Raw genomic sequence first — 11,680 nt, 5'->3', positions numbered from 1 at the left:
CTCTAGTTGATCAATGGCGACTTGTTGATAGGGCACTAAAGAATTCAGCAGTTCCAGAGTCAGGCAGGGGGGTATGGATGGAGGTTCCACTTTCCCTTGCATTCTCCAAATAGCAGGATCATCATAAAGGAAACAAAGGACCCAGATAAAGAGATGGATAGGGCAAGGATTGTAACACCACAACCCATGTGGCTCTTGAGGTTCTTGGGGTGAAGAACCATGAGAGGATGAGAAATAAAGAACAGAAAAAGCTGGGGTCAGGTGGAGCCCTTAGCCTCCTGATGGGAGGAAAGAACTGTCCCCTCACTGCAGGGGCATTTATTTATACCTTTTAGCAAATACATGTCACATGACACCCTGTTGTCCTAGCAACCCACTGTTTAGCAACCCCACTGTCTTGGGGCTGGGTGTTCTCTGGACTGAAGCAGCTTCTTCACGTGGCTTGCTCTTTGTTCTTGGGATGGTCATGCTCCAGCTCCATGCTCCAGCCTTGCACATGTGGTCAATTTCCAGTTTCAGTGGCTCCCAACACAGTAGGAAGAGGGGAAGGGATGTCAGAAGGTCCTGTTGGCTTTACTTTCTTTATTATTTTTTTTTAATTTAAAAAAAAAGCAAAACAGAAAAAAAGGGTAGAAATGATACAGAATTAAAAAAAATAACATTAGGAAATAATCTCGTATTGATATGTTACATATCGTTATCTTAGAAGTAGTTGTTCAAGTTACCAAATCAAAGCATAAGAAATGAACAGACAATAAAACAATGACAGCACAAACTATTGTTTGATGAACTATCAAAACAGTAATATGGTTATCTATCTTGCACACTTAAACATTCATGCAATTATATGTGTATACCTAAAGTTGTTCTTTCCTTTTGAGCGCTTTTTCCCCCTTTCATTATTACAAAACGTATTATACATTTTGGATCCTATTACTCTTGGCTCTACTTTCAAATCATTAGCCAAGTGTAGTGGCATCTGAGGTAAGAAGACTGGAAGTTCAGGCTTAGCCTGGGCATCTTGGCAAAAATCTGTTTCAAAAAAAAAAAAAAGGGTTGGGGGTATAACTCAGTACAAAGGCTCAGTTGCCATCACCAACACATATGCACACGCACACAGTGTCCAAACTAGGTGCCATGCTGTACACCTGGAATCCCAGCTGATTGGAAGGCTGAAGGAAGATACCACATTTAAGACCAGCTTGAGCAATTCAGTGAAACATCATGAAGGGGCTGGGAATGTACCTCAGCACTGTAGCAGTTGCTTAGCAGGTGTATAGGCCCTGAGTTTAATCTCCAGTGCCAAAAATAAATAAATAATAGAATAAAATAAAATCAACAGCCCAAGTCCAATTGTGGTCAAGGTAGTTTCTTTAGAAATGCCTCAGCAATGAAAGGTATTCCAGGTGCTTGTTGCCTGGAACAAAGAATCGAACAAGAGAAACCAAAAATGGTAGTAAAGTTTATTTGAGAGGTAAGGGAAGAACCAGCTCTGTAGAACGAACTTGGGCTGAACAGAGAAAATAAAAGCAAAAATAAAAGTGTACCCCAAGAGCCACAGAGTGGGCCACGGTGAGGAGTCATGACAGTGGGCTCCTCCTGGTGTCTTGTCTCTTTTGTACTGTCCACATTTCCTGGGAGCCCATGAGAAGTTCCACATGCAGGGTGTCGGGAATTATTTGGCGCTGTCCTGGGGTCTTGCAATTGACAGGTCCTATCTATTTTTCCAGCCAGTTTTGCTGTGATCTATCTCCTATATCACTACCACATCTCACCAATGCTTAGTCCTGTACCAAGGTGACTGTTCAAGTCACCATCTCTCTCCTCCAGACCATTACGACAGTCTTTCACTGGTTTTCCTGCTTGTGTCCTTGGCTCCGGCAGTCTGAACTCAAGACAATGTCCTGAGTTATCCTGCAGGACCCTCAGATCATATTACTGCTCTGCTTAACATCTCTCAGCAACTCCCCTTCTCATCAGTATAAAATCCAGGGTCTTTCACGCCTGTCATCTGGTCAGGTCCCTCCTGATTTTATCTTAGTCTTTGCCCTCCCCACCTCCACCCCCACTTCTTTTATTCTACCACAGCCTCATTGGCCCCCTGGCTGTCTCTCAAGCATTCCAGAATGAATCCAGCTCAGGACTTTCTGCTCTGTTCCTTCTGGTGGGTATGTGACTCCCACTTATGTCTCCATGGATGCCTTGCTCAGATGCTACCTTCTTGTGAGCACTTCCAGAACCTCCCTCCAGCCCCTCCAACTGAGGTACCATTTCCCCTCCTTATGTCATTTTCTCCTGGATGCATTCTGTCATATTAGGTGCATTAATCCTACAGCAGACACTTGGCTCCCACCCTCTGTCCAGCCTGGGTCCTCAGTTCTTCACCAGCTGAAGTTCTTACCACCAGGGGTTCAGGAGTTATGAGGGAATCTGGATGATATTTCCTTCTGATACTTTGGGGTTTTTTTTTAGTTTGGTGTCTACTAATGCAAGATACAGTTTTTTTAGGATCTTTTGTACTTTTTTTGACATAAACTGAAAATATCACTAAATATTATCTGCAGAGTATTCTCCCAAACTCTACTCCAGTAAATTTTTGCAGCTCTCTTTGTTATTACTGGCTTATTATCTGTATCTCACAGAAATTTTTATCCCTTTTGTTTACTATTGGATATCCAACGTGGGAATCGCTTCTGGCATATAGTGTTTAACCAACAAGCATTTGAATTAGCCCTAAATTAATGGATGGCTCACTGGCTATGCATATGCTGTACATGACTCCTCTGTCCTTAAAGATTAATAATGTAAACCATTTAAGTATAATGCCAACATATTACTTTTTAATAAGTCCACAACCAAAAAAAATAATGCCTTGCATTTACATAACACTTCAAAATATAATATACTTCCACATATATCTCACTTAATCCTCACAACTTTATTTTTCACAGGAAGCCAAATCTGAGAGAAATAGAGCATTTTAGTCAAAGGCACAGGAAACTGAATCATAGAGGAACTAAGTGATTTGCCTAAAGTCCACATGACAGAGCCAAGAATTACACTCAAGATGTTCTGACTGCAAATTTGATGCAGTTTTCATCCCAAAACCTCAAGTCTTTGGTTCTATATTGGCTCAGTAATCTACTTATTCTTTGACCCTGTAGCATTAATGTCTGCCTGCTGCCCTTGGTCAATCAATATCAAAACTCATAATACAGTTCATCAGGTTTGATTTAGTTCTTATTGACTATCCTAACCTAGCAAAACTGGGACCCGATGGATGGTCTGCCAGGTTGAAAAATCAAATTAGGTAGTTTAAGGATGGATGTTCTCAACCTAGTTCATTTGCAAAAGTTTCAATATAGGTTCAAGCTAAAATGTGCAGAACCAAAGACTCTCTAAAACTCAGTCTATGTAGAATTGCATGCAGATAGGGGCTTAACTAAGTTTCAGTGAAATGATTTAAATAAATCATCTTATAGCCTTAAAATTACCATAGCCATTAACAAGGGATAGATTTTTTAAAAAATTGAGATCAATTATAAAGAAGTAAGCACTATCTTATATGCAGTACTAAAATCCTTATGTGAATGGCTGTTGAGTGTGTACTATTAAAGCATAATTTCTTTCCTTCATGTTCATCCATAAGCAAGTATTTAGATTTTCTGGGCTTCTTTGTGAACTTTCTTCACTCTCAGCCAATCATCGTCTTTCTTTTCTTCCATCCCACTCACAGAAAATTCATTATTATCCACTGTGTACTCTGTACTTTCTTCCCCGTGGCTTCCTCTCTGCAACTAGAGGCTGTTTAGGGTTCAAAATCCATTTCTTTGTACTATGACAGATTGTAAATATTCAAAAACTGGTGACTAAGGAAAGGGAGAGGAGTTCCATTCATGACTTGAACCAGAGAAAGGGAGCAGATGTTATCAGATGCCCCATTTTAATGGCATACAAATAACATGACTCAAACCCTTTCAGGTGCATTCTGCATACATCAGAAAGGAGGAGATGAACTGCTGACTTGGCAAAGGGATTGCAAAGGGAGGCTGACTTAGGCTTGCCACCTATAATTACAGCCAAGCCACAGCTTGCATTTTGATTGTCTTTAAGAAAGAAAGAAGGTGAAAAAGAAAGCAAGAAGGGAGAGAGCAAGAAGAAGGAGGAGAAGGGAAAGAAAAAAAAGTGGAAGGTGGGGAAGGGAGAGTGGAAAGGGAAGGAAGGAAGGAGAGAAGGAAGAGAGGGAGGGAAGAGAAAAAAGGGGAAGGGAGGTACAAAGGGAGCTGAAAGGAAAGGAGAGAGAGAGAGAGAGAGAGAGAGAGAGAGAGAGAGAGAGAGAGAAAGGGAGGAAGGACAAGAAGAAAGGAAGAAAGGGAAGGAAGGGAGAAAGACATAAAAAATGTTTTTTCCTTACAGATTTTGTGTTAAACTGGTACTTCTTTTAAAGACAAATTCATGAGAATGGTAGACTAGAAAATGCAAAAAGCACCTAGATTGTAATAAAAGATGTTCCACAACTTTCAAGGAAAGCATTAATTCTAACATTGAATTAAAATGTAAAATGATTAAAAGGAGAACTGAAGGAGGGAAAATGTGAAATGGTTAAGAGGAGAAACAAAATGTCTTCTCAAATTTATACGTCATGTCTACAACAATTTAACAGATGTTTGGTGAAAATTTACCAGGGAATGTTAGGTGCTAATGTTTAACACAGAAGGCCTCCTGTCCTCAAGGATAGCTTTAAAAGAAAGTAAGAAGCATGAAAATGACTATGGTGTAAAGCAGAAGTGCTCTGGCTTGATGCTATTTTAGAGATTTTAAGTTTTAGGGGGAGAGGGAAGAAGAAGGAGGAGTGGAGAGAAAGGGAGAGAGAGAGAGAGAGAGAGAGAGAGAGAGAGAGAGAGAGAGAAAAGAAATAGATCCAGGACAGCCTGGGTGTGTCCTCAGTGACCTGTTTTGCTTCGACTAAGCTTCACCTCCCACAGTTTCTATCACCTCCCAAATAGTCCAACAAATTATGAGCTTATTAATGAATTAATCCACTGATGAACTGAGTCCTCATGGCCCAGTCACCTTAGGAAGGACACTTGGGAGAGTCAGGTGGGGATAACTGAATCAAGGCCTCAGATATAATTGCTTCTCTGTGTCTTCTCTCTGTATGTGGCCTTTATCTTTTTTGACTGTGGAGAAACTCTGTCCCTGCTTGAGAGTCTAGGCCATAGTTGGTTCAGCACTCATACTTTTTGAGTTGTGGGTTTATAGTTTTCTTAATATAGAGATTGAAGGAAAATGAGCTCTTCTGCTGGTCCAGATTTAATGTTTCCAGAGATGGATTCTGATCAACAGGATGGGCTGTACATGTGTTCTTGAACTAGTCACTGGTCCTGGCAATGAGGTTCTGCTTTGGGCAGAACCTACCAGAAAATTATACTTCGGATTAAGTGAAAGTATTCCAGAAATGGCTTCAGGGTTTTTTCTGTTTTTTTTTTTTTTGGGGGGGGGGCAGTAACCAGGGATCAAACTCATGACCTTGTGCTTGCCAGGCAGGCGCTTATGTCTGCTGAGCTAAATCCCTGGCATTTACTTCTGTTTTAAGGAGTCATCTCAGCTACTCCTGAGAGGGAATAGTAAAGAAGACAGAGCCATTTAAATCATGCCTGGGGCTCTGGGTCATTGTATTGGAAGGAGGATGCTAATATCTTTAACAGATAGAGAAATGAGTTTGGTTATAGTGATGAATTTTATTTTAGACATCCTATTTTAAAGATGGTTTCAGGCTTTGAGATAACATGTGAGGATCTTAGAAACTGAGGTCTTTAGCTCTTAGAAGAGCTTGTTAATTAATTAATTACTTTAGTCTTTTGAGATAGGGTCTCATTGTGTAGTTCAGGGCTTTTATTATATAACCTAGGCTGGCCTCAAACTCACAGTGATCTTCCTGGCCCAGCCTCCTGAGGGCTGGGATTACAGGCATGCTCCACCATGCCCAGTGAGAGCTTGAATTTAGAACTGCACATTTGGGAGTCATTAGCACTTTGTTTATGGTGATACTATAAAATTGTGCAAGGCAAACATACTCAAAGGGAAGTGAATGGAGGGCAGAATTTGAATGTTACGGCTAAAAGTTAAAATAAAGGAGTAGACAGATGCAGAGTGAGTTTCACATGACAATGCTATGTTCAAGAGAAGGCAATGGGTAAGAAAATATTACAAAATTAAAAATTTTCTGCAGTTTTCTTCTTATCTTCTTTATCAAGTCAGCAAGTTATGTCTTGAGTGCCTATGAAGATCACTGCAGGATTACAGGGTACTCAGAGAGAGAATACAGGTAACCATGGGCTATACGAGACTGAGTTGCATTAGGGACCAGAACAGCTTTGCTCTGGAAGACCTACCACAATGTAGAAAAAGGAAGGGGCACCTTGCATTGTCTCCCTGGCTCATGGCTTGTGACTTGTGAGAAAGGAAGATCGAATTTACAGAGACACAGTGAAAACACGTAACTTCAGAGGTCTTTGTGGAGAAACGGACCAGTGGAACAGAGCAGTGGATGCCACGTGCTACAACAGCTGGGTTACATAACTGTCACAGCTTCTCAGTAAGCCAACACTCAAATTGCCTTTGTGACATTAACAATACTAGAGTACATTTCCAAAGAACTTGGTTACTGGACTATCTATAGTACATCCTCCTTTCCCAAAGTAACCAAGGTGGTTAAATCTTGGGGCTGTAGTTAGCTATGCTTACGTACATCACTGAAAGGCAATTAAAGAGATCTCTATTACAGCAACAAAGTCTTTACATTATATGCATCCACAAACCTCAGCAGAAAACAAACAAACAAACAAAAAACATGGGAAGAAAAGACAACAAACTGCCTCCCAACTCCCCTGAAACCAACCCAAGGCAGGATAGTATGAGCCAAACACCTGAGTTACTCAAAATCATAGTAGAGGACATTTGAAAATAGGGATTAGAGAAGACATAACTAAACAGACATTGGAGATAATACCTAAAAAGATGCAAGGGCTCTTGAAAGGTACTAGTACAAAACTAGATGTACTCAACAAAATGATACAAAACAAAATTAGAGTGCATGAGAAGATTTCATTCAGAAATCCAGGGGATTAAAAAATCATTGCACTGTGGGCATCAGGATGGACCAATGTGAGGGCAGCATTTCAAAACAAGAAGACAATGGTGTCTTCAAAGACCAACTCCTAGAGACCTTAAGAACAGCAAGAGAAATGAAAAACTGGTTCAGAAACTGCTAGATTATCCAAATAAAACTAATTAAGGATAAATGGAATAAGTGAAAAATCAGATGACAACACAAGTGGCATAAAGAATTGGTCCATAGGTATAATGACAGAAAAGTCCTCAAATATAGAGAAAGAAATATACATACATGATGAAGATGATCATTATATATATCTAAATTTTACCAATAAAACTAATCAAATATATATATGGCTGTCTTGGTTATTTTTCTCTCATTGCTGAGACAAAATACTCAACACCCAAAATTAAGGAAGGAAAAGCTTACTTAGCTCACAGTTTGTGGAAGTTTCAGTCTACAATCAGCTGGCTGCAAAGCACCGTGGCATGGCTAAAAGGCCAAAGTTCAAGGTAACAGAAGATAGCAAAAGCAGGAGGAGCAGAAGGCTAGCAGGATGCAGCAAGCCTCTTCTCCTCCTTCATATGGTAAGCTACTACCTCCTGGGGAGGGTGTAGCACTCACACCATCTCCAGTTTCTTCCTCTTATGCAGGATGAGGATGTTTACAAAATGAGGAACCTGGCCCCCTGCTGATTCATTTCATTAAGCTTCTGAATTTTTCACGTTGACACAGTGTATCAACCATTACAGTGGCATATAGAACACCAAACTGTCATGACCAAAAGAGAACCACTCCATGCCACATTGCACTCAAAATTCTAGAAGTCTATCATAGGGATGACAATCTTAAAAGTTGTTAGGGAAAGGTAGCAAACATATATTAGATTAAACCCACTAGAGTTACAGCAAGCTTCCTACACAAACCTTATAGTCCAGAGGGCTTGGAGTAAAGTGTTTGAAGCCCTAAAAGATAACGCCTTTCAATCCTGACTTATATATCCTGCAAAACTTTTCTTTACATTTGATGGATAAATAAGGTATTTCAATGACAAGACATTTGTGACCATAAAAAACTACATATAAAAACTAAAAAAAAAAAATAATAATAATAGACTACCCCACATTTAAGGATCCAGTTAAAAATATTTTTAAATATTTCTCACATGAAGAAATATGAACTGCTAATAATACATGAAAAAATGTTTGACAGCACTAGCTATTCAAGAAATGCAAATTAAAACAACAATGAGATTCCATTTCTCTCCAGAAAGAATGACTACAATCAGGAAATCAGTCAACCAATAGCAAATGCTGGCCAGGTTGTGGGGAGAAAGGCACACTTCTCCATTATTGCTGAGACTATAAGTGATACAAGCACTATGGTAATCATACAGAGATTCCTCAAACAACTAAAAGCAGGAATTCCCTTTGACCCAGCTATTCCCCTTCTAGTTATTTTCCTAAAACAGTTGAGGACATCATACCACAGTGATAGATGCATACCCATGTTTAGCAGCACAATTCTAATAACTAAATTTTAGAAACAGCCTATGTGTCGACACATCAAGAGATGAATGGATACCAAAAGATATTTATACACAGTGGAGAATCACTCTGCCACTGGAAAGGATAAATTTGAGTCACTTGTAGGAAAATGAATGCACCTTGAGACCATGAGGTTAAATGCAGTAACTCAGCCAAAGAAGCTTAAATATCACATGGTTTCTCTTATAGGAAAAACTCAATATTTATATTCATATATATATGAAGATTTCATAAATTCATATTTGTGAAATTCATATATATATATGAAATAAAAGGCAGAAAATAAGAAAAAGAGAGAAAAAAGAGGCATTGTAAGCCAACGAAGACAATGTTTCTAAAAGCGTGACTTAGTACAATTGTGCTAGAAGTTTTATATGTTCTTTGGCCTATTTGTCTGGTTTTCAATCTGTATATATGATAGTTAACTTTATAGGTCTTAGATTTAAAGTAGGTGTAGCATGTATGCAATAATATGCCATTATAGATAAGGACTTGAGCATCCTCAGATTTTGGTACTTTTGGCGGTTGGTTCCCTGAAATCAATTCTCTGTGACTATCAGGGGACCATTGTATACTCTGAAAGTGTGAATATATTTCTAGCCTCAAACAATGTTGGGTTTAAAACATATCAGATATGTGAGGTGTGGCGGTACATTGCTGTAATTCCAGAACTCTGAGAGTTTGGGGCAAAAGGAGTGGACATTCCAGCCCAGCTAGGCAATTTAGCAAGTAGTGAAATAATCTCTAAATAATCAAACAAATAAACAAACAAACAAGCAAAGGAACAAAGACTCAAGGGCTGGGGTTGCATTTCAGTGTGAAAACTCTGAGTCCAATTCCTAGTACCACAATAAATTAGTACATAAATGAAATCAGATAATAATAGTTTTTACTTTAAAGAAATAATTCTGCCCCCCCCCCAAAGAATCCTCTTGCTATTTGGGCAATAATTTTGTTGATTTTTTTTGCAAGTCGATTTTCTTTTACAAATGATAAGTGATTAGTAAAAAAATGTGATAATGTGGAAGAAGGAGCACGTCAAAAGAAGGCAGAAAAGCAGGATTTAAGTTATGCCTGGCCACCCTCTCTGATCCCTCTCTTTCCCCTATATGCAAACATTTATGCCCTTTGTAACCTTGAATAAGTTATTTTATGTCTTTCTTTCATTTGCAGCAACTAATAAAATGGGAATGACAGCACTTCCTTAGCCCAAGGGCAGGGCTACATGAAGAATTTATTGAGTTTCCTTTTGCTGTCAAATGTATAATTTGAGGATACAGGAGATGGCAGGCTAGAAGCAAGCAGCATTCACAAGCTACTCTGGGATATTTGTCCAAAGGAAGGTACACAACTCTGTGAGGAGACAGGGGAACCATAGGAAATTTTTGGGTTTTAACTTGAAGAAGGTAGTGATCAGGCAAAACCAAGAATTGTTGATATATAGAAAGATACATAGAATAAGAGAAGTAAAATAGACTGGCACTGAACAAATGGCTACTCAGTGAGGGCAGAAAGAGAAAGACCAGAGCACACTCTTGGGTGTGCTGACTTTGTTGCTAAACAGATAATGCCTGAGCAGAAAGGAGACTTGAATTCAGTCAAGTGACCAGGGTTGAGACTGATAATTCCCAGCATTTTCTTGCATACCCAATAGCAGAATACATCATACACACACCCACATACCACATCTGTAGAACGAGCAGATAACAAACTCAGATCTGGGGTAGGGCTCCATCTTAAATAACTTTCTCTGCCTTGGTAGGTAGTAAGGGAGATCAGAAAACCCCCACATCTTTTATATCTCCAGGATGCACAATCTACTTTTTTCCAGGTAGGCAGTGGACACTCTACCTAATAGCTAGTTTGGGTCCAGAAGAATGGTGACCTTGACTGGGAGAAGCTAAAATCACAGGACTGGGGGAATTGCCCTAGTGTCTGACTTGAGGGAGAACAGTCTGGGAGTGTCTCAGTGGGATGGCCAGATGCAGACATTGAGCACATTTACAAAAGTAGAAGAAAACATGTTTTTAAAGGATAAGAAGCAAAAAGTGATGGTGGGTAGAGCACTGTGATGAGTTCAGCTTTCCATCCCAGCATAGTTCCTACGTACCTTAGAACCTCCATCTCATTTGGTAGCACTGAGAATTAATAAAGTTGGCAATGTAGTGAATGCTGGAACTTTTGTGTTGTCCAGACCTGCCTATGAGCTATGAGTTGGTGGACAGCATAGGCTTTTCAGGCCCCTCATCCAGGTACATAGAAGACTGAATTGTGGTGTGGGCTAGTTTTGTCCTTGTGAATCTGTCCACATACCCTTCTAAAACTATGGGAGGGGAGATGTCACCCTTTAAACTGCCCTGCATGATTGCTTCTGCTTGGATAGAGGCTGAGAAGGAGAAATCCAGGCTCAAAAAAGATTTTCATGTCCCTCAAAAGTTATTTAACAATATAAGGCCAAGAAAAATAATTTTACCCAGTGCATATACCAATAAAAAGAAAAATATTAGGCCTTGCTTGTGTGTGTTAATACTTTTGCTTCAGTAGTGTTTTACACTAAAAATGATTTCATAGGGTTTTGACACTTTGTATTTCAGCTAGTTCCTTAATTAGATTTAATCTCCCCATGTCTTCTGTAACTTTCCACATATATTCCTCTCCCTTGTTGCCTTTCTTTCCTTCTTTTCTTTCAATCTCAAATCCCATCCCCCTTTTTTGATATATAAATATTGTTGTTAAGACTTTAAACAACGAGCTGGGTGTGGTGGCTCAGGCCTGTAATCCCAGCATTCGGGGAGGCTGAGGTGGAAGGATCATTGTGAGTTCAAGACCAGCCTGGGCTACAAAGTGAGCTCAAGGTCAGCCGGAACTGCACAGTGAGACCCGTCTCAAAAAAGACCAAAAAAAAAAAAAAAAGACTTTAAACAACTATCCTATCCTACATTATTTCTCCCAGTTTATTTTCCTGAATTAGAGAGGTAGCAGAGAAGTTTTAAAACAAAGTATAAATTACATGTTG

At 39.4% G+C, this 11,680-nt stretch overlaps 1 long non-coding RNA gene across 1 annotated transcript; it reads right to left on the bottom strand.

Annotated features, from left to right (window-relative positions):
- Positions 1-257: 257 nt before the first annotated feature.
- On the bottom strand, positions 258-7,749 carry LOC134473638 (uncharacterized). Its single transcript, XR_010043989.1, has 2 exons — positions 7,547-7,749; positions 258-580 (listed from the first exon to the last, which is right to left on the bottom strand). It is a non-coding gene; the product is annotated as an uncharacterized LOC134473638 (long non-coding RNA).
- Positions 7,750-11,680: the final 3,931 nt, after the last annotated feature.

Source organism: Cavia porcellus, unplaced genomic scaffold, assembly GCF_034190915.1.
Source record: "Cavia porcellus strain 051 isolate PalLab524CR breed Dunkin Hartley unplaced genomic scaffold, mCavPor4.1 scaffold_27, whole genome shotgun sequence".
NCBI lineage: Eukaryota > Metazoa > Chordata > Mammalia > Rodentia > Caviidae > Cavia > Cavia porcellus.
Note: the sequence above shows the minus strand (reverse complement) of the source record. Positions and strands in the feature narration are given on the sequence as shown.